We start from the raw sequence: 22496 nt of genomic DNA, 5'->3' as shown, positions 1-22496 counted from the left end.
GACTTGTCCCGACTTTGCTCGACTGCCGCTCGCTGCCGCTCGCTGCCACTCGGGTCGTGGTCCATATGACAGCGCAAGCACGACAAACGTCTGCGGGACGAGACGAGACGAGGCGAGACGAGACGACTAAGGAATAAATTCGTGGTTACAAATCAAATTTGGAACTCTACACTCCTACACAACAATAGGCGGTGACGTATTTCAGAAATCACCTGCCGATTCGTACTGTTTTGTCGTTTTCAAAGTCTTCTTGGCAAACTTGGTTAGCACATTCTCCCTCAAACTGAGTTAATTACTGCATTTTCGTACCATTACAGTAGTTTAAAAGGCTTAAGGAAGCATCTTTGTCACAACAGAAAGGTAGTTTGAAAATTGGGCTGGCGACATAACAAAAAAAAAACAGGAAGGGAGCCAACAGCACCCGGGTTTCCCAGGCGGTCACCCATCCAAGTACTAGCCGTGCCCGATGAAGCTTAACTTCGGTGATCGGACGAGAACCGGTGTATTCATCATGGTATGGCCGTTGGCGCTCATCTAATGTAGGAGCACGGCAGAATTCGCGTTCGGCTTTTCTCCCAACACACAAAATGTTAGTTTTCGGCCGCATTTGACGAAAGCGCTTCCTTCCGCAACCGCCAGTTCCTCATGGACGGCGCGGGGAGGCGCGCCCGGCGTCCCAGCAGAGTGACGGCCGAATTGGCGGGCGCACCGCCGCGTGTGTGAGACGCACTGCTGCTCGTTGCACCCCCTGTCATTCGCTGGGCGCGTGCAGCCTTCGACACAAGCGGAGGACGCATCTTGTCCCTGGTGTTCAGCGGAAGGCCTGTGCGGGGTGTGGCAGTGTCGTGCTGGAGGGCCCACTGGTAGCGATGTGGGCTTCCTCGCCTCGCCTCGCCTCGCCTCGCCTCGCCTCACACCAGGTGTCTGCGTAGTTTGCAGTGCATTCGCACCATTCCTATCCCTTTCCCTGTCCCCGTCCCGACTTGTCCCGACTTTGCTCGACTGCCGCTCGCTGCCGCTCGGGTCGTGGTCCATATGACAGCGCAAGCACGACAAACGTCTGCGGGACGAGACGAGACGAGACGAGACGAGACGACTAAGGAATAAATTCGTGGTTACAAATCAAATTTGGAACTCTACACTCCTACACAACAATAGGCGGTGACGTATTTCAGAAATCACCTGCCGATTCGTACTGTTTTGTCGTTTTCAAAGTCTTCTTGGCAAACTTGGTTAGCACATTCTCCCTCAAACTGAGTTAATTACTGCATTTTCGTACCATTACAGTAGTTTAAAAGGCTTAAGGAAGCATCTTTGTCACAACAGAAAGGTAGTTTGAAAATTGGGCTGGCGACATAACAAAAAAAAAAACAGGAAGGGAGCCAACAGCACCCGGGTTTCCCAGGCGGTCACCCATCCAAGTACTAGCCGTGCCCGATGATGCTTAACTTCGGTGATCGGACGAGAACCGGTGTATTCATCATGGTATGGCCGTTGGCGCTCATCTAATGTAGGAGCACGGCAGAATTCGCGTTCGGCTTTTCTCCCAACACACAAAATGTTAGTTTTCGGCCGCATTTGACGAAAGCGCTTCCTTCCGCAACCGCCAGTTCCTCATGGACGGCGCGGGGAGGCGCGCCCGGCGTCCCAGCAGAGTGACGGCCGAATTGGCGGGCGCACCGCCGCGTGTGTGAGACGCAGTGCTGCTCGTTGCACCCCCTGTCATTCGCTGGGCGCGTGCAGCCTTCGACACTAGCGGAGGACGCATCTTGTCCCTGGTGTTCAGCGGAAGGCCTGTGCGGGGTGTGGCAGTGTCGTGCTGGAGGGCCAACTGGTAGCGATGTGGGCTTCCTCGCCTCGCCTCGCCTCGCCTCGCCTCGCCTCACACCAGGTGTCTGCGTAGTTTGCAGTGCATTCGCACCATTCCTATCCCTGTCCCTGTCCCCGTCCCGACTTGTCCCGACTTTGCTCGACTGCCGCTCGCTGCCGCTCGCTGCCACTCGGGTCGTGGTCCATATGACAGCGCAAGCACGACAAACGTCTGCGGGACGAGACGAGACGAGGCGAGACGAGACGACTAAGGAATAAATTCGTGGTTACAAATCAAATTTGGAACTCTACACTCCTACACAACAATAGGCGGTGACGTATTTCAGAAATCACCTGCCGATTCGTACTGTTTTGTCGTTTTCAAAGTCTTCTTGGCAAACTTGGTTAGCACATTCTCCCTCAAACTGAGTTAATTACTGCATTTTCGTACCATTACAGTAGTTTAAAAGGCTTAAGGAAGCATCTTTGTCACAACAGAAAGGTAGTTTGAAAATTGGGCTGGCGACATAACAAAAAAAAAACAGGAAGGGAGCCAACAGCACCCGGGTTTCCCAGGCGGTCACCCATCCAAGTACTAGCCGTGCCCGATGAAGCTTAACTTCGGTGATCGGACGAGAACCGGTGTATTCATCATGGTATGGCCGTTGGCGCTCATCTAATGTAGGAGCACGGCAGAATTCGCGTTCGGCTTTTCTCCCAACACACAAAATGTTAGTTTTCGGCCGCATTTGACGAAAGCGCTTCCTTCCGCAACCGCCAGTTCCTCATGGACGGCGCGGGGAGGCGCGCCCGGCGTCCCAGCAGAGTGACGGCCGAATTGGCGGGCGCACCGCCGCGTGTGTGAGACGCACTGCTGCTCGTTGCACCCCCTGTCATTCGCTGGGCGCGTGCAGCCTTCGACACAAGCGGAGGACGCATCTTGTCCCTGGTGTTCAGCGGAAGGCCTGTGCGGGGTGTGGCAGTGTCGTGCTGGAGGGCCCACTGGTAGCGATGTGGGCTTCCTCGCCTCGCCTCGCCTCGCCTCGCCTCGCCTCACACCAGGTGTCTGCGTAGTTTGCAGTGCATTCGCACCATTCCTATCCCTTTCCCTGTCCCCGTCCCGACTTGTCCCGACTTTGCTCGACTGCCGCTCGCTGCCGCTCGGGTCGTGGTCCATATGACAGCGCAAGCACGACAAACGTCTGCGGGACGAGACGAGACGAGACGAGACGAGACGACTAAGGAATAAATTCGTGGTTACAAATCAAATTTGGAACTCTACACTCCTACACAACAATAGGCGGTGACGTATTTCAGAAATCACCTGCCGATTCGTACTGTTTTGTCGTTTTCAAAGTCTTCTTGGCAAACTTGGTTAGCACATTCTCCCTCAAACTGAGTTAATTACTGCATTTTCGTACCATTACAGTAGTTTAAAAGGCTTAAGGAAGCATCTTTGTCACAACAGAAAGGTAGTTTGAAAATTGGGCTGGCGACATAACAAAAAAAAAAACAGGAAGGGAGCCAACAGCACCCGGGTTTCCCAGGCGGTCACCCATCCAAGTACTAGCCGTGCCCGATGATGCTTAACTTCGGTGATCGGACGAGAACCGGTGTATTCATCATGGTATGGCCGTTGGCGCTCATCTAATGTAGGAGCACGGCAGAATTCGCGTTCGGCTTTTCTCCCAACACACAAAATGTTAGTTTTCCGCCTCACACCAGGTGTCTGCGTAGTTTGCAATGCATTCGCACCATTCCTATACCTGTCCCTGTCCCCGTCCCGACTTGTCCCGACTTTGCTCGACTGCCGCTCGCTGCCGCTCGGGTCGTGGTCCATATGACAGCGCAAGCACGACAAACGTCTGCGGGACGAGACGAGACGAGACGAGACGAGACGACTAAGGAATAAATTCGTGGTTACAAATCAAATTTGGAACTCTACACTCCTACACAACAATAGGCGGTGACGTATTTCAGAAATCACCTGCCGATTCGTACTGTTTTGTCGTTTTCAAAGTCTTCTTGGCAAACTTGGTTAGCACATTCTCCCTCAAACTGAGTTAATTACTGCATTTTCGTACCACTACAGTAGTTTAAAAGGCTTAAGGAAGCATCTTTGTCACAACAGAAAGGTAGTTTGAAAATTGGGCTGGCGACATAACAAAAAAAAAAACAGGAAGGGAGCCAACAGCACCCGGGTTTCCCAGGCGGTCACCCATCCAAGTACTAGCCGTGCCCGATGATGCTTAACTTCGGTGATCGGACGAGAACCGGTGTATTCATCATGGTATGGCCGTTGGCGCTCATCTAATGTAGGAGCACGGCAGAATTCGCGTTCGGCTTTTCTCCCAACACACAAAATGTTAGTTTTCGGCCGCATTTGACGAAAGCGCTTCCTTCCGCAACCGCCAGTTCCTCATGGACGGCGCGGGGAGGCGCGCCCGGCGTCCCAGCAGAGTGACGGCCGAATTGGCGGGCGCACCGCCGCGTGTGTGAGACGCACTGCTGCTCGTTGCACCCCCTGTCATTCGCTGGGCGCGTGCAGCCTTCGACACAAGCGGAGGACGCATCTTGTCCCTGGTGTTCAGCGGAAGGCCTGTGCGGGGTGTGGCAGTGTCGTGCTGGAGGGCCCACTGGTAGCGATGTGGGCTTCCTCGCCTCGCCTCGCCTCGCCTCGCCTCGCCTCACACCAGGTGTCTGCGTAGTTTGCAGTGCATTCGCACCATTCCTATCCCTGTCCCTGTCCCCGTCCCGACTTGTCCCGACTTTGCTCGACTGCCGCTCGCTGCCGCTCGGGTCGTGGTCCATATGACAGCGCAAGCACGACAAACGTCTGCGGGACGAGACGAGACGAGACGAGACGACTAAGGAATAAATTCGTGGTTACAAATCAAATTTGGAACTCTACACTCCTACACAACAATAGGCGGTGACGTATTTCAGAAATCACCTGCCGATTCGTACTGTTTTGTCGTTTTCAAAGTCTTCTTGGCAAACTTGGTTAGCACATTCTCCCTCAAACTGAGTTAATTACTGCATTTTCGTACCATTACAGTAGTTTAAAAGGCTTAAGGAAGCATCTTTGTCACAACAGAAAGGTAGTTTGAAAATTGGGCTGGCGACATAACAAAAAAAAAAAACAGGAAGGGAGCCAACAGCACCCGGGTTTCCCAGGCGGTCACCCATCCAAGTACTAGCCGTGCCCGATGATGCTTAACTTCGGTGATCGGACGAGAACCGGTGTATTCATCATGGTATGGCCGTTGGCGCTCATCTAATGTAGGAGCACGGCAGAATTCGCGTTCGGCTTTTCTCCCAACACACAAAATGTTAGTTTTCCGCCTCACACCAGGTGTCTGCGTAGTTTGCAATGCATTCGCACCATTCCTATACCTGTCCCTGTCCCCGTCCCGACTTGTCCCGACTTTGCTCGACTGCCGCTCGCTGCCGCTCGGGTCGTGGTCCATATGACAGCGCAAGCACGACATACGTCTGCGGGACGAGACGAGACGAGACGAGACGAGACGACTAAGGAATAAATTCGTGGTTACAAATCAAATTTGGAACTCTACACTCCTACACAACAATAGGCGGTGACGTATTTCAGAAATCACCTGCCGATTCGTACTGTTTTGTCGTTTTCAAAGTCTTCTTGGCAAACTTGGTTAGCACATTCTCCCTCAAACTGAGTTAATTACTGCATTTTCGTACCATTACAGTAGTTTAAAAGGCTTAAGGAAGCATCTTTGTCACAACAGAAAGGTAGTTTGAAAATTGGGCTGGCGACATAACAAAAAAAAAACAGGAAGGGAGCCAACAGCACCCGGGTTTCCCAGGCGGTCACCCATCCAAGTACTAGCCGTGCCCGATGATGCTTAACTTCGGTGATCGGACGAGAACCGGTGTATTCATCATGGTATGGCCGTTGGCGCTCATCTAATGTAGGAGCACGGCAGAATTCGCGTTCGGCTTTTCTCCCAACACACAAAATGTTAGTTTTCGGCCGCATTTGACGAAAGCGCTTCCTTCCGCAACCGCCAGTTCCTCATGGACGGCGCGGGGAGGCGCGCCCGGCGTCCCAGCAGAGTGACGGCCGAATTGGCGGGCGCACCGCCGCGTGTGTGAGACGCACTGCTGCTCGTTGCACCCCCTGTCATTCGCTGGGCGCGTGCAGCCTTCGACACTAGCGGAGGACGCATCTTGTCCCTGGTGTTCAGCGGAAGGCCTGTGCGGGGTGTGGCAGTGTCGTGCTGGAGGGCCAACTCGTAGCGATGTGGGCTTCCTCGCCTCGCCTCGCCTCGCCTCGCCTCGCCTCGCCTCACACCAGGTGTCTGCGTAGTTTGCAGTGCATTCGCACCATTCCTATCCCTGTCCCTGTCCCCGTCCCGACTTGTCCCGACTTTGCTCGACTGCCGCTCGCTGCCGCTCGCTGCCACTCGGGTCGTGGTCCATATGACAGCGCAAGCACGACAAACGTCTGCGGGACGAGACGAGACGAGGCGAGACGAGACGACTAAGGAATAAATTCGTGGTTACAAATCAAATTTGGAACTCTACACTCCTACACAACAATAGGCGGTGACGTATTTCAGAAATCACCTGCCGATTCGTACTGTTTTGTCGTTTTCAAAGTCTTCTTGGCAAACTTGGTTAGCACATTCTCCCTCAAACTGAGTTAATTACTGCATTTTCGTACCATTACAGTAGTTTAAAAGGCTTAAGGAAGCATCTTTGTCACAACAGAAAGGTAGTTTGAAAATTGGGCTGGCGACATAACAAAAAAAAAACAGGAAGGGAGCCAACAGCACCCGGGTTTCCCAGGCGGTCACCCATCCAAGTACTAGCCGTGCCCGATGATGCTTAACTTCGGTGATCGGACGAGAACCGGTGTATTCATCATGGTATGGCCGTTGGCGCTCATCTAATGTAGGAGCACGGCAGAATTCGCGTTCGGCTTTTCTCCCAACACACAAAATGTTAGTTTTCGGCCGCATTTGACGAAAGCGCTTCCTTCCGCAACCGCCAGTTCCTCATGGACGGCGCGGGGAGGCGCGCCCGGCGTCCCAGCAGAGTGACGGCCGAATTGGCGGGCGCACCGCCGCGTGTGTGAGACGCACTGCTGCTCGTTGCACCCCCTGTCATTCGCTGGGCGCGTGCAGCCTTCGACACTAGCGGAGGACGCATCTTGTCCCTGGTGTTCAGCGGAAGGCCTGTGCGGGGTGTGGCAGTGTCGTGCTGGAGGGCCAACTGGTAGCGATGTGGGCTTCCTCGCCTCGCCTCGCCTCGCCTCGCCGCGCCTCACACCAGGTGTCTGCGTAGTTTGCAGTGCATTCGCACCATTCCTATCCCTGTCCCTGTCCCCGTCCCGACTTGTCCCGACTTTGCTCGACTGCCGCTCGCTGCCGCTCGCTGCCACTCGGGTCGTGGTCCATATGACAGCGCAAGCACGACAAACGTCTGCGGGACGAGACGAGACGAGGCGAGACGAGACGACTAAGGAATAAATTCGTGGTTACAAATCAAATTTGGAACTCTACACTCCTACACAACAATAGGCGGTGACGTATTTCAGAAATCACCTGCCGATTCGTACTGTTTTGTCGTTTTCAAAGTCTTCTTGGCAAACTTGGTTAGCACATTCTCCCTCAAACTGAGTTAATTACTGCATTTTCGTACCATTACAGTAGTTTAAAAGGCTTAAGGAAGCATCTTTGTCACAACAGAAAGGTAGTTTGAAAATTGGGCTGGCGACATAACAAAAAAAAAACAGGAAGGGAGCCAACAGCACCCGGGTTTCCCAGGCGGTCACCCATCCAAGTACTAGCCGTGCCCGATGATGCTTAACTTCGGTGATCGGACGAGAACCGGTGTATTCATCATGGTATGGCCGTTGGCGCTCATCTAATGTAGGAGCACGGCAGAATTCGCGTTCGGCTTTTCTCCCAACACACAAAATGTTAGTTTTCGGCCGCATTTGACGAAAGCGCTTCCTTCCGCAACCGCCAGTTCCTCATGGACGGCGCGGGGAGGCGCGCCCGGCGTCCCAGCAGAGTGACGGCCGAATTGGCGGGCGCACCGCCGCGTGTGTGAGACGCACTGCTGCTCGTTGCACCCCCTGTCATTCGCTGGGCGCGTGCAGCCTTCGACACTAGCGGAGGACGCATCTTGTCCCTGGTGTTCAGCGGAAGGCCTGTGCGGGGTGTGGCAGTGTCGTGCTGGAGGGCCAACTGGTAGCGATGTGGGCTTCCTCGCCTCGCCTCGCCTCGCCTCACACCAGGTGTCTGCGTAGTTTGCAGTGCATTCGCACCATTCCTATCCCTGTCCCTGTCCCCGTCCCGACTTGTCCCGACTTTGCTCGACTGCCGCTCGCTGCCGCTCGCTGCCACTCGGGTCGTGGTCCATATGACAGCGCAAGCACGACAAACGTCTGCGGGACGAGACGAGACGAGGCGAGACGAGACGACTAAGGAATAAATTCGTGGTTACAAATCAAATTTGGAACTCTACACTCCTACACAACAATAGGCGGTGACGTATTTCAGAAATCACCTGCCGATTCGTACTGTTTTGTCGTTTTCAAAGTCTTCTTGGCAAACTTGGTTAGCACATTCTCCCTCAAACTGAGTTAATTACTGCATTTTCGTACCATTACAGTAGTTTAAAAGGCTTAAGGAAGCATCTTTGTCACAACAGAAAGGTAGTTTGAAAATTGGGCTGGCGACATAACAAAAAAAAAGAACAGGAAGGGAGCCAACAGGACCCGGGTTTCCCAGGCGGTCACCCATCCAAGTACTAGCCGTGCCCGATGATGCTTAACTTCGGTGATCGGACGAGAACCGGTGTATTCATCATGGTATGGCCGTTGGCGCTCATCTAATGTAGGAGCACGGCAGAATTCGCGTTCGGCTTTTCTCCCAACACACAAAATGTTAGTTTTCGGCCGCATTTGACGAAAGCGCTTCCTTCCGCAACCGCCAGTTCCTCATGGACGGCGCGGGGAGGCGCGCCCGGCGTCCCAGCAGAGTGACGGCCGAATTGGCGGGCGCACCGCCGCGTGTGTGAGACGCACTGCTGCTCGTTGCACCCCCTGTCATTCGCTGGGCGCGTGCAGCCTTCGACACTAGCGGAGGACGCATCTTGTCCCTGGTGTTCAGCGGAAGGCCTGTGCGGGGTGTGGCAGTGTCGTGCTGGAGGGCCAACTGGTAGCGATGTGGGCTTCCTCGCCTCGCCTCGCCTCGCCTCACACCAGGTGTCTGCGTAGTTTGCAGTGCATTCGCACCATTCCTATACCTGTCCCTGTCCCCGTCCCGACTTGTCCCGACTTTGCTCGACTGCCGCTCGCTGCCGCTCGGGTCGTGGTCCATATGACAGCGCAAGCACGACAAACGTCTGCGGGACGAGACGAGACGAGACGAGACGAGACGACTAAGGAATAAATTCGTGGTTACAAATCAAATTTGGAACTCTACACTCCTACACAACAATAGGCGGTGACGTATTTCAGAAATCACCTGCCGATTCGTACTGTTTTGTCGTTTTCAAAGTCTTCTTGGCAAACTTGGTTAGCACATTCTCCCTCAAACTGAGTTAATTACTGCATTTTCGTACCATTACAGTAGTTTAAAAGGCTTAAGGAAGCATCTTTGTCACAACAGAAAGGTAGTTTGAAAATTGGGCTGGCGACATAACAAAAAAAAAAACAGGAAGGGAGCCAACAGCACCCGGGTTTCCCAGGCGGTCACCCATCCAAGTACTAGCCGTGCCCGATGATGCTTAACTTCGGTGATCGGACGAGAACCGGTGTATTCATCATGGTATGGCCGTTGGCGCTCATCTAATGTAGGAGCACGGCAGAATTCGCGTTCGGCTTTTCTCCCAACACACAAAATGTTAGTTTTCGGCCGCATTTGACGAAAGCGCTTCCTTCCGCAACCGCCAGTTCCTCATGGACGGCGCGGGGAGGCGCGCCCGGCGTCCCAGCAGAGTGACGGCCGAATTGGCGGGCGCACCGCCGCGTGTGTGAGACGGACTGCTGCTCGTTGCACCCCCTGTCATTCGCTGGGCGCGTGCAGCCTTCGACACTAGCGGAGGACGCATCTTGTCCCTGGTGTTCAGCGGAAGGCCTGTGCGGGGTGTGGCAGTGTCGTGCTGGAGGGCCAACTGGTAGCGATGTGGGCTTCCTCGCCTCGCCTCGCCTCGCCTCGCCTCGCCTCGCCTCACACCAGGTGTCTGCGTAGTTTGCAGTGCATTCGCACCATTCCTATCCCTGTCCCTGTCCCCGTCCCGACTTGTCCCGACTTTGCTCGACTGCCGCTCGCTGCCGCTCGCTGCCACTCGGGTCGTGGTCCATATGACAGCGCAAGCACGACAAACGTCTGCGGGACGAGACGAGACGAGGCGAGACGAGACGACTAAGGAATAAATTCGTGGTTACAAATCAAATTTGGAACTCTACACTCCTACACAACAATAGGCGGTGACGTATTTCAGAAATCACCTGCCGATTCGTACTGTTTTGTCGTTTTCAAAGTCTTCTTGGCAAACTTGGTTAGCACATTCTCCCTCAAACTGAGTTAATTACTGCATTTTCGTACCATTACAGTAGTTTAAAAGGCTTAAGGAAGCATCTTTGTCACAACAGAAAGGTAGTTTGAAAATTGGGCTGGCGACATAACAAAAAAAAAAACAGGAAGGGAGCCAACAGCACCCGGGTTTCCCAGGCGGTCACCCATCCAAGTACTAGCCGTGCCCGATGATGCTTAACTTCGGTGATCGGACGAGAACCGGTGTATTCATCATGGTATGGCCGTTGGCGCTCATCTAATGTAGGAGCACGGCAGAATTCGCGTTCGGCTTTTCTCCCAACACACAAAATGTTAGTTTTCGGCCGCATTTGACGAAAGCGCTTCCTTCCGCAACCGCCAGTTCCTCATGGACGGCGCGGGGAGGCGCGCCCGGCGTCCCAGCAGAGTGACGGCCGAATTGGCGGGCGCACCGCCGCGTGTGTGAGACGGACTGCTGCTCGTTGCACCCCCTGTCATTCGCTGGGCGCGTGCAGCCTTCGACACTAGCGGAGGACGCATCTTGTCCCTGGTGTTCAGCGGAAGGCCTGTGCGGGGTGTGGCAGTGTCGTGCTGGAGGGCCAACTGGTAGCGATGTGGGCTTCCTCGCCTCGCCTCGCCTCGCCTCGCCTCGCCTCGCCTCGCCTCACACCAGGTGTCTGCGTAGTTTGCAGTGCATTCGCACCATTCCTATCCCTGTCCCTGTCCCCGTCCCGACTTGTCCCGACTTTGCTCGACTGCCGCTCGCTGCCGCTCGCTGCCACTCGGGTCGTGGTCCATATGACAGCGCAAGCACGACAAACGTCTGCGGGACGAGACGAGACGAGGCGAGACGAGACGACTAAGGAATAAATTCGTGGTTACAAATCAAATTTGGAACTCTACACTCCTACACAACAATAGGCGGTGACGTATTTCAGAAATCACCTGCCGATTCGTACTGTTTTGTCGTTTTCAAAGTCTTCTTGGCAAACTTGGTTAGCACATTCTCCCTCAAACTGAGTTAATTACTGCATTTTCGTACCATTACAGTAGTTTAAAAGGCTTAAGGAAGCATCTTTGTCACAACAGAAAGGTAGTTTGAAAATTGGGCTGGCGACATAACAAAAAAAAAACAGGAAGGGAGCCAACAGCACCCGGGTTTCCCAGGCGGTCACCCATCCAAGTACTAGCCGTGCCCGATGATGCTTAACTTCGGTGATCGGACGAGAACCGGTGTATTCATCATGGTATGGCCGTTGGCGCTCATCTAATGTAGGAGCACGGCAGAATTCGCGTTCGGCTTTTCTCCCAACACACAAAATGTTAGTTTTCGGCCGCATTTGACGAAAGCGCTTCCTTCCGCAACCGCCAGTTCCTCATGGACGGCGCGGGGAGGCGCGCCCGGCGTCCCAGCAGAGTGACGGCCGAATTGGCGGGCGCACCGCCGCGTGTGTGAGACGCACTGCTGCTCGTTGCACCCCCTGTCATTCGCTGGGCGCGTGCAGCCTTCGACACTAGCGGAGGACGCATCTTGTCCCTGGTGTTCAGCGGAAGGCCTGTGCGGGGTGTGGCAGTGTCGTGCTGGAGGGCCAACTGGTAGCGATGTGGGCTTCCTCGCCTCGCCTCGCCTCGCCTCGCCTCGCCTCACACCAGGTGTCTGCGTAGTTTGCAGTGCATTCGCACCATTCCTATCCCTGTCCCTGTCCCCGTCCCGACTTGTCCCGACTTTGCTCGACTGCCGCTCGCTGCCGCTCGCTGCCACTCGGGTCGTGGTCCATATGACAGCGCAAGCACGACAAACGTCTGCGGGACGAGACGAGACGAGGCGAGACGAGACGACTAAGGAATAAATTCGTGGTTACAAATCAAATTTGGAACTCTACACTCCTACACAACAATAGGCGGTGACGTATTTCAGAAATCACCTGCCGATTCGTACTGTTTTGTCGTTTTCAAAGTCTTCTTGGCAAACTTGGTTAGCACATTCTCCCTCAAACTGAGTTAATTACTGCATTTTCGTACCATTACAGTAGTTTAAAAGGCTTAAGGAAGCATCTTTGTCACAACAGAAAGGTAGTTTGAAAATTGGGCTGGCGACATAACAAAAAAAAAGAACAGGAAGGGAGCCAACAGGACCCGGGTTTCCCAGGCGGTCACCCATCCAAGTACTAGCCGTGCCCGATGATGCTTAACTTCGGTGATCGGACGAGAACCGGTGTATTCATCATGGTATGGCCGTTGGCGCTCATCTAATGTAGGAGCACGGCAGAATTCGCGTTCGGCTTTTCTCCCAACACACAAAATGTTAGTTTTCGGCCGCATTTGACGAAAGCGCTTCCTTCCGCAACCGCCAGTTCCTCATGGACGGCGCGGGGAGGCGCGCCCGGCGTCCCAGCAGAGTGACGGCCGAATTGGCGGGCGCACCGCCGCGTGTGTGAGACGGACTGCTGCTCGTTGCACCCCCTGTCATTCGCTGGGCGCGTGCAGCCTTCGACACTAGCGGAGGACGCATCTTGTCCCTGGTGTTCAGCGGAAGGCCTGTGCGGGGTGTGGCAGTGTCGTGCTGGAGGGCCAACTGGTAGCGATGTGGGCTTCCTCGCCTCGCCTCGCCTCGCCTCGCCTCGCCTCGCCTCACACCAGGTGTCTGCGTAGTTTGCAGTGCATTCGCACCATTCCTATCCCTGTCCCTGTCCCCGTCCCGACTTGTCCCGACTTTGCTCGACTGCCGCTCGCTGCCGCTCGCTGCCACTCGGGTCGTGGTCCATATGACAGCGCAAGCACGACAAACGTCTGCGGGACGAGACGAGACGAGGCGAGACGAGACGACTAAGGAATAAATTCGTGGTTACAAATCAAATTTGGAACTCTACACTCCTACACAACAATAGGCGGTGACGTATTTCAGAAATCACCTGCCGATTCGTACTGTTTTGTCGTTTTCAAAGTCTTCTTGGCAAACTTGGTTAGCACATTCTCCCTCAAACTGAGTTAATTACTGCATTTTCGTACCATTACAGTAGTTTAAAAGGCTTAAGGAAGCATCTTTGTCACAACAGAAAGGTAGTTTGAAAATTGGGCTGGCGACATAACAAAAAAAAAACAGGAAGGGAGCCAACAGCACCCGGGTTTCCCAGGCGGTCACCCATCCAAGTACTAGCCGTGCCCGATGATGCTTAACTTCGGTGATCGGACGAGAACCGGTGTATTCATCATGGTATGGCCGTTGGCGCTCATCTAATGTAGGAGCACGGCAGAATTCGCGTTCGGATTTTCTCCCAACACACAAAATGTTAGTTTTCGGCCGCATTTGACGAAAGCGCTTCCTTCCGCAACCGCCAGTTCCTCATGGACGGCGCGGGGAGGCGCGCCCGGCGTCCCAGCAGAGTGACGGCCGAATTGGCGGGCGCACCGCCGCGTGTGTGAGACGCACTGCTGCTCGTTGCACCCCCTGTCATTCGCTGGGCGCGTGCAGCCTTCGACACTAGCGGAGGACGCATCTTGTCCCTGGTGTTCAGCGGAAGGCCTGTGCGGGGTGTGGCAGTGTCGTGCTGGAGGGCCAACTGGTAGCGATGTGGGCTTCCTCGCCTCGCCTCGCCTCGCCTCGCCTCGCCTCACACCAGGTGTCTGCGTAGTTTGCAGTGCATTCGCACCATTCCTATCCCTGTCCCTGTCCCCGTCCCGACTTGTCCCGACTTTGCTCGACTGCCGCTCGCTGCCGCTCGCTGCCACTCGGGTCGTGGTCCATATGACAGCGCAAGCACGACAAACGTCTGCGGGACGAGACGAGACGAGGCGAGACGAGACGACTAAGGAATAAATTCGTGGTTACAAATCAAATTTGGAACTCTACACTCCTACACAACAATAGGCGGTGACGTATTTCAGAAATCACCTGCCGATTCGTACTGTTTTGTCGTTTTCAAAGTCTTCTTGGCAAACTTGGTTAGCACATTCTCCCTCAAACTGAGTTAATTACTGCATTTTCGTACCATTACAGTAGTTTAAAAGGCTTAAGGAAGCATCTTTGTCACAACAGAAAGGTAGTTTGAAAATTGGGCTGGCGACATAACAAAAAAAAAGAACAGGAAGGGAGCCAACAGGACCCGGGTTTCCCAGGCGGTCACCCATCCAAGTACTAGCCGTGCCCGATGATGCTTAACTTCGGTGATCGGACGAGAACCGGTGTATTCATCATGGTATGGCCGTTGGCGCTCATCTAATGTAGGAGCACGGCAGAATTCGCGTTCGGCTTTTCTCCCAACACACAAAATGTTAGTTTTCGGCCGCATTTGACGAAAGCGCTTCCTTCCGCAACCGCCAGTTCCTCATGGACGGCGCGGGGAGGCGCGCCCGGCGTCCCAGCAGAGTGACGGCCGAATTGGCGGGCGCACCGCCGCGTGTGTGAGACGCACTGCTGCTCGTTGCACCCCCTGTCATTCGCTGGGCGCGTGCAGCCTTCGACACTAGCGGAGGACGCATCTTGTCCCTGGTGTTCAGCGGAAGGCCTGTGCGGGGTGTGGCAGTGTCGTGCTGGAGGGCCAACTGGTAGCGATGTGGGCTTCCTCGCCTCGCCTCGCCTCGCCTCACACCAGGTGTCTGCGTAGTTTGCAGTGCATTCGCACCATTCCTATACCTGTCCCTGTCCCCGTCCCGACTTGTCCCGACTTTGCTCGACTGCCGCTCGCTGCCGCTCGGGTCGTGGTCCATATGACAGCGCAAGCACGACAAACGTCTGCGGGACGAGACGAGACGAGACGAGACGAGACGACTAAGGAATAAATTCGTGGTTACAAATCAAATTTGGAACTCTACACTCCTACACAACAATAGGCGGTGACGTATTTCAGAAATCACCTGCCGATTCGTACTGTTTTGTCGTTTTCAAAGTCTTCTTGGCAAACTTGGTTAGCACATTCTCCCTCAAACTGAGTTAATTACTGCATTTTCGTACCATTACAGTAGTTTAAAAGGCTTAAGGAAGCATCTTTGTCACAACAGAAAGGTAGTTTGAAAATTGGGCTGGCGACATAACAAAAAAAAAAAAACAGGAAGGGAGCCAACAGCACCCGGGTTTCCCAGGCGGTCACCCATCCAAGTACTAGCCGTGCCCGATGATGCTTAACTTCGGTGATCGGACGAGAACCGGTGTATTCATCATGGTATGGCCGTTGGCGCTCATCTAATGTAGGAGCACGGCAGAATTCGCGTTCGGCTTTTCTCCCAACACACAAAATGTTAGTTTTCGGCCGCATTTGACGAAAGCGCTTCCTTCCGCAACCGCCAGTTCCTCATGGACGGCGCGGGGAGGCGCGCCCGGCGTCCCAGCAGAGTGACGGCCGAATTGGCGGGCGCACCGCCGCGTGTGTGAGACGGACTGCTGCTCGTTGCACCCCCTGTCATTCGCTGGGCGCGTGCAGCCTTCGACACTAGCGGAGGACGCATCTTGTCCCTGGTGTTCAGCGGAAGGCCTGTGCGGGGTGTGGCAGTGTCGTGCTGGAGGGCCAACTGGTAGCGATGTGGGCTTCCTCGCCTCGCCTCGCCTCGCCTCGCCTCGCCTCGCCTCACACCAGGTGTCTGCGTAGTTTGCAGTGCATTCGCACCATTCCTATCCCTGTCCCTGTCCCCGTCCCGACTTGTCCCGACTTTGCTCGACTGCCGCTCGCTGCCGCTCGCTGCCACTCGGGTCGTGGTCCATATGACAGCGCAAGCACGACAAACGTCTGCGGGACGAGACGAGACGAGGCGAGACGAGACGACTAAGGAATAAATTCGTGGTTACAAATCAAATTTGGAACTCTACACTCCTACACAACAATAGGCGGTGACGTATTTCAGAAATCACCTGCCGATTCGTACTGTTTTGTCGTTTTCAAAGTCTTCTTGGCAAACTTGGTTAGCACATTCTCCCTCAAACTGAGTTAATTACTGCATTTTCGTACCATTACAGTAGTTTAAAAGGCTTAAGGAAGCATCTTTGTCACAACAGAAAGGTAGTTTGAAAATTGGGCTGGCGACATAACAAAAAAAAAACAGGAAGGGAGCCAACAGCACCCGGGTTTCCCAGGCGGTCACCCATCCAAGTACTAGCCGTGCCCGATGATGCTTAACTTCGGTGATCGGACGAGAACCGGTGTATTCATCATGGTATGGCCGTTGGCGCTCATCTAATGTAGGAGCACGGCAGAATTCGCGTTCGGATTTTCTCCCAACACACAAAATGTTAGTTTTCGGCCGCATTTGACGAAAGCGCTTCCTTCCGCAACCGCCAGTTCCTCATGGACGGCGCGGGGAGGCGCGCCCGGCGTCCCAGCAGAGTGACGGCCGAATTGGCGGGCGCACCGCCGCGTGTGTGAGACGCACTGCTGCTCGTTGCACCCCCTGTCATTCGCTGGGCGCGTGCAGCCTTCGACACTAGCGGAGGACGCATCTTGTCCCTGGTGTTCAGCGGAAGGCCTGTGCGGGGTGTGGCAGTGTCGTGCTGGAGGGCCAACTGGTAGCGATGTGGGCTTCCTCGCCTCGCCTCGCCTCGCCTCGCCTCGCCTCACACCAGGTGTCTGCGTAGTTTGCAGTGCATTCGCACCATTCCTATCCCTGTCCCTGTCCCCGTCCCGACTTGTCCCGACTTTGCTCGACTGCCGCTCGCTGCCGCTCGCTGCCACTCGGGTCGTGGTCCATATGACAGCGCAAGCACGACAAACGTCTGCGGGACGAGACGAGACGAGGCGAGACGAGACGACTAAGGAATAAATTCGTGGTTACAAATCAAATTTGGAACTCTACACTCCTACACAACAATAGGCGGTGACGTATTTCAGAAATCACCTGCCGATTCGTACTGTTTTGTCGTTTTCAAAGTCTTCTTGGCAAACTTGGTTAGCACATTCTCCCTCAAACTGAGTTAATTACTGCATTTTCGTACCATTACAGTAGTTTAAAAGGCTTAAGGAAGCATCTTTGTCACAACAGAAAGGTAGTTTGAAAATTGGGCTGGCGACATAACAAAAAAAAAGAACAGGAAGGGAGCCAACAGGACCCGGGTTTCCCAGGCGGTCACCCATCCAAGTACTAGCCGTGCCCGATGATGCTTAACTTCGGTGATCGGACGAGAACCGGTGTATTCATCATGGTATGGCCGTTGGCGCTCATCTAATGTAGGAGCACGGCAGAATTCGCGTTCGGCTTTTCTCCCAACACACAAAATGTTAGTTTTCGGCCGCATTTGACGAAAGCGCTTCCTTCCGCAACCGCCAGTTCCTCATGGACGGCGCGGGGAGGCGCGCCCGGCGTCCCAGCAGAGTGACGGCCGAATTGGCGGGCGCACCGCCGCGTGTGTGAGACGCACTGCTGCTCGTTGCACCCCCTGTCATTCGCTGGGCGCGTGCAGCCTTCGACACTAGCGGAGGACGCATCTTGTCCCTGGTGTTCAGCGGAAGGCCTGTGCGGGGTGTGGCAGTGTCGTGCTGGAGGGCCAACTGGTAGCGATGTGGGCTTCCTCGCCTCGCCTCGCCTCGCCTCACACCAGGTGTCTGCGTAGTTTGCAGTGCATTCGCACCATTCCTATACCTGTCCCTGTCCCCGTCCCGACTTGTCCCGACTTTGCTCGACTGCCGCTCGCTGCCGCTCGGGTCGTGGTCCATATGACAGCGCAAGCACGACAAACGTCTGCGGGACGAGACGAGACGAGACGAGACGAGACGACTAAGGAATAAATTCGTGGTTACAAATCAAATTTGGAACTCTACACTCCTACACAACAATAGGCGGTGACGTATTTCAGAAATCACCTGCCGATTCGTACTGTTTTGTCGTTTTCAAAGTCTTCTTGGCAAACTTGGTTAGCACATTCTCCCTCAAACTGAGTTAATTACTGCATTTTCGTACCATTACAGTAGTTTAAAAGGCTTAAGGAAGCATCTTTGTCACAACAGAAAGGTAGTTTGAAAATTGGGCTGGCGACATAACAAAAAAAAAAAAACAGGAAGGGAGCCAACAGCACCCGGGTTTCCCAGGCGGTCACCCATCCAAGTACTAGCCGTGCCCGATGATGCTTAACTTCGGTGATCGGACGAGAACCGGTGTATTCATCATGGTATGGCCGTTGGCGCTCATCTAATGTAGGAGCACGGCAGAATTCGCGTTCGGCTTTTCTCCCAACACACAAAATGTTAGTTTTCGGCCGCATTTGACGAAAGCGCTTCCTTCCGCAACCGCCAGTTCCTCATGGACGGCGCGGGGAGGCGCGCCCGGCGTCCCAGCAGAGTGACGGCCGAATTGGCGGGCGCACCGCCGCGTGTGTGAGACGGACTGCTGCTCGTTGCACCCCCTGTCATTCGCTGGGCGCGTGCAGCCTTCGACACTAGCGGAGGACGCATCTTGTCCCTGGTGTTCAGCGGAAGGCCTGTGCGGGGTGTGGCAGTGTCGTGCTGGAGGGCCAACTGGTAGCGATGTGGGCTTCCTCGCCTCGCCTCGCCTCGCCTCGCCTCGCCTCGCCTCACACCAGGTGTCTGCGTAGTTTGCAGTGCATTCGCACCATTCCTATCCCTGTCCCTGTCCCCGTCCCGACTTGTCCCGACTTTGCTCGACTGCCGCTCGCTGCCGCTCGCTGCCACTCGGGTCGTGGTCCATATGACAGCGCAAGCACGACAAACGTCTGCGGGACGAGACGAGACGAGGCGAGACGAGACGACTAAGGAATAAATTCGTGGTTACAAATCAAATTTGGAACTCTACACTCCTACACAACAATAGGCGGTGACGTATTTCAGAAATCACCTGCCGATTCGTACTGTTTTGTCGTTTTCAAAGTCTTCTTGGCAAACTTGGTTAGCACATTCTCCCTCAAACTGAGTTAATTACTGCATTTTCGTACCATTACAGTAGTTTAAAAGGCTTAAGGAAGCATCTTTGTCACAACAGAAAGGTAGTTTGAAAATTGGGCTGGCGACATAACAAAAAAAAAACAGGAAGGGAGCCAACAGCACCCGGGTTTCCCAGGCGGTCACCCATCCAAGTACTAGCCGTGCCCGATGATGCTTAACTTCGGTGATCGGACGAGAACCGGTGTATTCATCATGGTATGGCCGTTGGCGCTCATCTAATGTAGGAGCACGGCAGAATTCGCGTTCGGCTTTTCTCCCAACACACAAAATGTTAGTTTTCGGCCGCATTTGACGAAAGCGCTTCCTTCCGCAACCGCCAGTTCCTCATGGACGGCGCGGGGAGGCGCGCCCGGCGTCCCAGCAGAGTGACGGCCGAATTGGCGGGCGCACCGCCGCGTGTGTGAGACGCACTGCTGCTCGTTGCACCCCCTGTCATTCGCTGGGCGCGTGCAGCCTTCGACACTAGCGGAGGACGCATCTTGTCCCTGGTGTTCAGCGGAAGGCCTGTGCGGGGTGTGGCAGTGTCGTGCTGGAGGGCCAACTGGTAGCGATGTGGGCTTCCTCGCCTCGCCTCGCCTCGCCTCGCCGCGCCTCACACCAGGTGTCTGCGTAGTTTGCAGTGCATTCGCACCATTCCTATCCCTGTCCCTGTCCCCGTCCCGACTTGTCCCGACTTTGCTCGACTGCCGCTCGCTGCCGCTCGCTGCCACTCGGGTCGTGGTCCATATGACAGCGCAAGCACGACAAACGTCTGCGGGACGAGACGAGACGAGGCGAGACGAGACGACTAAGGAATAAATTCGTGGTTACAAATCAAATTTGGAACTCTACACTCCTACACAACAATAGGCGGTGACGTATTTCAGAAATCACCTGCCGATTCGTACTGTTTTGTCGTTTTCAAAGTCTTCTTGGCAAACTTGGTTAGCACATTCTCCCTCAAACTGAGTTAATTACTGCATTTTCGTACCATTACAGTAGTTTAAAAGGCTTAAGGAAGCATCTTTGTCACAACAGAAAGGTAGTTTGAAAATTGGGCTGGCGACATAACAAAAAAAAAACAGGAAGGGAGCCAACAGCACCCGGGTTTCCCAGGCGGTCACCCATCCAAGTACTAGCCGTGCCCGATGATGCTTAACTTCGGTGATCGGACGAGAACCGGTGTATTCATCATGGTATGGCCGTTGGCGCTCATCTAATGTAGGAGCACGGCAGAATTCGCGTTCGGCTTTTCTCCCAACACACAAAATGTTAGTTTTCGGCCGCATTTGACGAAAGCGCTTCCTTCCGCAACCGCCAGTTCCTCATGGACGGCGCGGGGAGGCGCGCCCGGCGTCCCAGCAGAGTGACGGCCGAATTGGCGGGCGCACCGCCGCGTGTGTGAGACGCACTGCTGCTCGTTGCACCCCCTGTCATTCGCTGGGCGCGTGCAGCCTTCGACACTAGCGGAGGACGCATCTTGTCCCTGGTGTTCAGCGGAAGGCCTGTGCGGGGTGTGGCAGTGTCGTGCTGGAGGGCCAACTGGTAGCGATGTGGGCTTCCTCGCCTCGCCTCGCCTCGCCTCACACCAGGTGTCTGCGTAGTTTGCAGTGCATTCGCACCATTCCTATACCTGTCCCTGTCCCCGTCCCGACTTGTCCCGACTTTGCTCGACTGCCGCTCGCTGCCGCTCGGGTCGTGGTCCATATGACAGCGCAAGCACGACAAACGTCTGCGGGACGAGACGAGACGAGACGAGACGAGACGACTAAGGAATAAATTCGTGGTTACAAATCAAATTTGGAACTCTACACTCCTACACAACAATAGGCGGTGACGTATTTCAGAAATCACCTGCCGATTCGTACTGTTTTGTCGTTTTCAAAGTCTTCTTGGCAAACTTGGTTAGCACATTCTCCCTCAAACTGAGTTAATTACTGCATTTTCGTACCATTACAGTAGTTTAAAAGGCTTAAGGAAGCATCTTTGTCACAACAGAAAGGTAGTTTGAAAATTGGGCTGGCGACATAACAAAAAAAAAACAGGAAGGGAGCCAACAGCACCCGGGTTTCCCAGGCGGTCACCCATCCAAGTACTAGCCGTGCCCGATGATGCTTAACTTCGGTGATCGGACGAGAACCGGTGTATTCATCATGGTATGGCCGTTGGCGCTCATCTAATGTAGGAGCACGGCAGAATTCGCGTTCGGCTTTTCTCCCAACACACAAAATGTTAGTTTTCGGCCGCATTTGACGAAAGCGCTTCCTTCCGCAACCGCCAGTTCCTCATGGACGGCGCGGGGAGGCGCGCCCGGCGTCCCAGCAGAGTGACGGCCGAATTGGCGGGCGCACCGCCGCGTGTGTGAGACGCACTGCTGCTCGTTGCACCCCCTGTCATTCGCTGGGCGCGTGCAGCCTTCGACACAAGCGGAGGACGCATCTTGTCCCTGGTGTTCAGCGGAAGGCCTGTGCGGGGTGTGGCAGTGTCGTGCTGGAGGGCCCACTGGTAGCGATGTGGGCTTCCTCGCCTCGCCTCGCCTCGCCTCGCCTCGCCTCACACCAGGTGTCTGCGTAGTTTGCAGTGCATTCGCACCATTCCTATCCCTGTCCCTGTCCCCGTCCCGACTTGTCCCGACTTTGCTCGACTGCCGCTCGCTGCCGCTCGGGTCGTGGTCCATATGACAGCGCAAGCACGACAAACGTCTGCGGGACGAGACGAGACGAGACGAGACGAGACGACTAAGGAATAAATTCGTGGTTACAAATCAAATTTGGAACTCTACACTCCTACACAACAATAGGCGGTGACGTATTTCAGAAATCACCTGCCGATTCGTACTGTTTTGTCGTTTTCAAAGTCTTCTTGGCAAACTTGGTTAGCACATTCTCCCTCAAACTGAGTTAATTACTGCATTTTCGTACCATTACAGTAGTTTAAAAGGCTTAAGGAAGCATCTTTGTCACAACAGAAAGGTAGTTTGAAAATTGGGCAGGCGACATAACAAAAAAAAAAAAACAGGAAGGGAGCCAACAGCACCCGGGTTTCCCAGGCGGTCACCCATCCAAGTACTAGCCGTGCCCGATGATGCTTAACTTCGGTGATCGGACGAGAACCAGTGTATTCATCATGGTATGGCCGTTGGCGCTCATCTAATGTAGGAGCACGGCAGAATTCGCGTTCGGCTTTTCTCCCAACACACAAAATGTTAGTTTTCCGCCTCACACCAGGTGTCTGCGTAGTTTGCAATGCATTCGCACCATTCCTATACCTGTCCCTGTCCCCG

At 54.5% G+C, this 22496-nt stretch overlaps 24 non-coding genes across 24 annotated transcripts; all 24 read right to left on the bottom strand.

The window, feature by feature from the left end:
- Positions 1-409: 409 nt before the first annotated feature.
- Positions 410-528, bottom strand: LOC126159324 (5S ribosomal RNA). Its single transcript, XR_007534233.1, has one exon. It is a non-coding gene; the product is annotated as a 5S ribosomal RNA (ribosomal RNA).
- An 852-nt stretch (positions 529-1380) lies between these two features.
- On the bottom strand, positions 1381-1499 carry LOC126159369 (5S ribosomal RNA). The gene has a single exon (XR_007534274.1). It is a non-coding gene; the product is annotated as a 5S ribosomal RNA (ribosomal RNA).
- An 861-nt stretch (positions 1500-2360) lies between these two features.
- LOC126159323 (5S ribosomal RNA) lies at positions 2361-2479 on the bottom strand. Its single transcript, XR_007534232.1, has one exon. It is a non-coding gene; the product is annotated as a 5S ribosomal RNA (ribosomal RNA).
- An 852-nt stretch (positions 2480-3331) lies between these two features.
- LOC126159368 (5S ribosomal RNA) lies at positions 3332-3450 on the bottom strand. Its single transcript, XR_007534273.1, has one exon. It is a non-coding gene; the product is annotated as a 5S ribosomal RNA (ribosomal RNA).
- Positions 3451-3994: 544 nt separating this feature from the next.
- LOC126159366 (5S ribosomal RNA) lies at positions 3995-4113 on the bottom strand. The gene has a single exon (XR_007534272.1). It is a non-coding gene; the product is annotated as a 5S ribosomal RNA (ribosomal RNA).
- Positions 4114-4961: 848 nt separating this feature from the next.
- Positions 4962-5080, bottom strand: LOC126159364 (5S ribosomal RNA). The gene has a single exon (XR_007534270.1). It is a non-coding gene; the product is annotated as a 5S ribosomal RNA (ribosomal RNA).
- Positions 5081-5623: 543 nt separating this feature from the next.
- On the bottom strand, positions 5624-5742 carry LOC126159363 (5S ribosomal RNA). The gene has a single exon (XR_007534269.1). It is a non-coding gene; the product is annotated as a 5S ribosomal RNA (ribosomal RNA).
- Positions 5743-6608: 866 nt separating this feature from the next.
- Positions 6609-6727, bottom strand: LOC126159362 (5S ribosomal RNA). Its single transcript, XR_007534268.1, has one exon. It is a non-coding gene; the product is annotated as a 5S ribosomal RNA (ribosomal RNA).
- Positions 6728-7588: 861 nt separating this feature from the next.
- LOC126159361 (5S ribosomal RNA) lies at positions 7589-7707 on the bottom strand. The gene has a single exon (XR_007534267.1). It is a non-coding gene; the product is annotated as a 5S ribosomal RNA (ribosomal RNA).
- Positions 7708-8560: 853 nt separating this feature from the next.
- On the bottom strand, positions 8561-8679 carry LOC126159330 (5S ribosomal RNA). Its single transcript, XR_007534239.1, has one exon. It is a non-coding gene; the product is annotated as a 5S ribosomal RNA (ribosomal RNA).
- Positions 8680-9521: 842 nt separating this feature from the next.
- On the bottom strand, positions 9522-9640 carry LOC126159360 (5S ribosomal RNA). Its single transcript, XR_007534266.1, has one exon. It is a non-coding gene; the product is annotated as a 5S ribosomal RNA (ribosomal RNA).
- Positions 9641-10507: 867 nt separating this feature from the next.
- On the bottom strand, positions 10508-10626 carry LOC126159359 (5S ribosomal RNA). Its single transcript, XR_007534265.1, has one exon. It is a non-coding gene; the product is annotated as a 5S ribosomal RNA (ribosomal RNA).
- An 871-nt stretch (positions 10627-11497) lies between these two features.
- On the bottom strand, positions 11498-11616 carry LOC126159358 (5S ribosomal RNA). Its single transcript, XR_007534264.1, has one exon. It is a non-coding gene; the product is annotated as a 5S ribosomal RNA (ribosomal RNA).
- Positions 11617-12479: 863 nt separating this feature from the next.
- On the bottom strand, positions 12480-12598 carry LOC126159329 (5S ribosomal RNA). Its single transcript, XR_007534238.1, has one exon. It is a non-coding gene; the product is annotated as a 5S ribosomal RNA (ribosomal RNA).
- An 866-nt stretch (positions 12599-13464) lies between these two features.
- LOC126159357 (5S ribosomal RNA) lies at positions 13465-13583 on the bottom strand. Its single transcript, XR_007534263.1, has one exon. It is a non-coding gene; the product is annotated as a 5S ribosomal RNA (ribosomal RNA).
- An 863-nt stretch (positions 13584-14446) lies between these two features.
- Positions 14447-14565, bottom strand: LOC126159328 (5S ribosomal RNA). The gene has a single exon (XR_007534237.1). It is a non-coding gene; the product is annotated as a 5S ribosomal RNA (ribosomal RNA).
- An 844-nt stretch (positions 14566-15409) lies between these two features.
- Positions 15410-15528, bottom strand: LOC126159356 (5S ribosomal RNA). The gene has a single exon (XR_007534262.1). It is a non-coding gene; the product is annotated as a 5S ribosomal RNA (ribosomal RNA).
- Positions 15529-16394: 866 nt separating this feature from the next.
- LOC126159355 (5S ribosomal RNA) lies at positions 16395-16513 on the bottom strand. Its single transcript, XR_007534261.1, has one exon. It is a non-coding gene; the product is annotated as a 5S ribosomal RNA (ribosomal RNA).
- Positions 16514-17376: 863 nt separating this feature from the next.
- On the bottom strand, positions 17377-17495 carry LOC126159327 (5S ribosomal RNA). Its single transcript, XR_007534236.1, has one exon. It is a non-coding gene; the product is annotated as a 5S ribosomal RNA (ribosomal RNA).
- An 844-nt stretch (positions 17496-18339) lies between these two features.
- Positions 18340-18458, bottom strand: LOC126159353 (5S ribosomal RNA). Its single transcript, XR_007534259.1, has one exon. It is a non-coding gene; the product is annotated as a 5S ribosomal RNA (ribosomal RNA).
- Positions 18459-19324: 866 nt separating this feature from the next.
- On the bottom strand, positions 19325-19443 carry LOC126159352 (5S ribosomal RNA). Its single transcript, XR_007534258.1, has one exon. It is a non-coding gene; the product is annotated as a 5S ribosomal RNA (ribosomal RNA).
- An 861-nt stretch (positions 19444-20304) lies between these two features.
- LOC126159350 (5S ribosomal RNA) lies at positions 20305-20423 on the bottom strand. The gene has a single exon (XR_007534257.1). It is a non-coding gene; the product is annotated as a 5S ribosomal RNA (ribosomal RNA).
- An 841-nt stretch (positions 20424-21264) lies between these two features.
- Positions 21265-21383, bottom strand: LOC126159349 (5S ribosomal RNA). The gene has a single exon (XR_007534256.1). It is a non-coding gene; the product is annotated as a 5S ribosomal RNA (ribosomal RNA).
- An 854-nt stretch (positions 21384-22237) lies between these two features.
- On the bottom strand, positions 22238-22356 carry LOC126159322 (5S ribosomal RNA). Its single transcript, XR_007534231.1, has one exon. It is a non-coding gene; the product is annotated as a 5S ribosomal RNA (ribosomal RNA).
- Between the last annotated feature and the right edge of the window lie 140 nt (positions 22357-22496).

The sequence above is a fragment of the Schistocerca cancellata genome, unplaced genomic scaffold (assembly GCF_023864275.1).
Source record: "Schistocerca cancellata isolate TAMUIC-IGC-003103 unplaced genomic scaffold, iqSchCanc2.1 HiC_scaffold_1130, whole genome shotgun sequence".
NCBI lineage: Eukaryota > Metazoa > Arthropoda > Insecta > Orthoptera > Acrididae > Schistocerca > Schistocerca cancellata.
The sequence above is the reverse complement of the archived record's forward strand: the minus strand, read 5'-3'. Positions and strand labels throughout refer to the sequence as shown.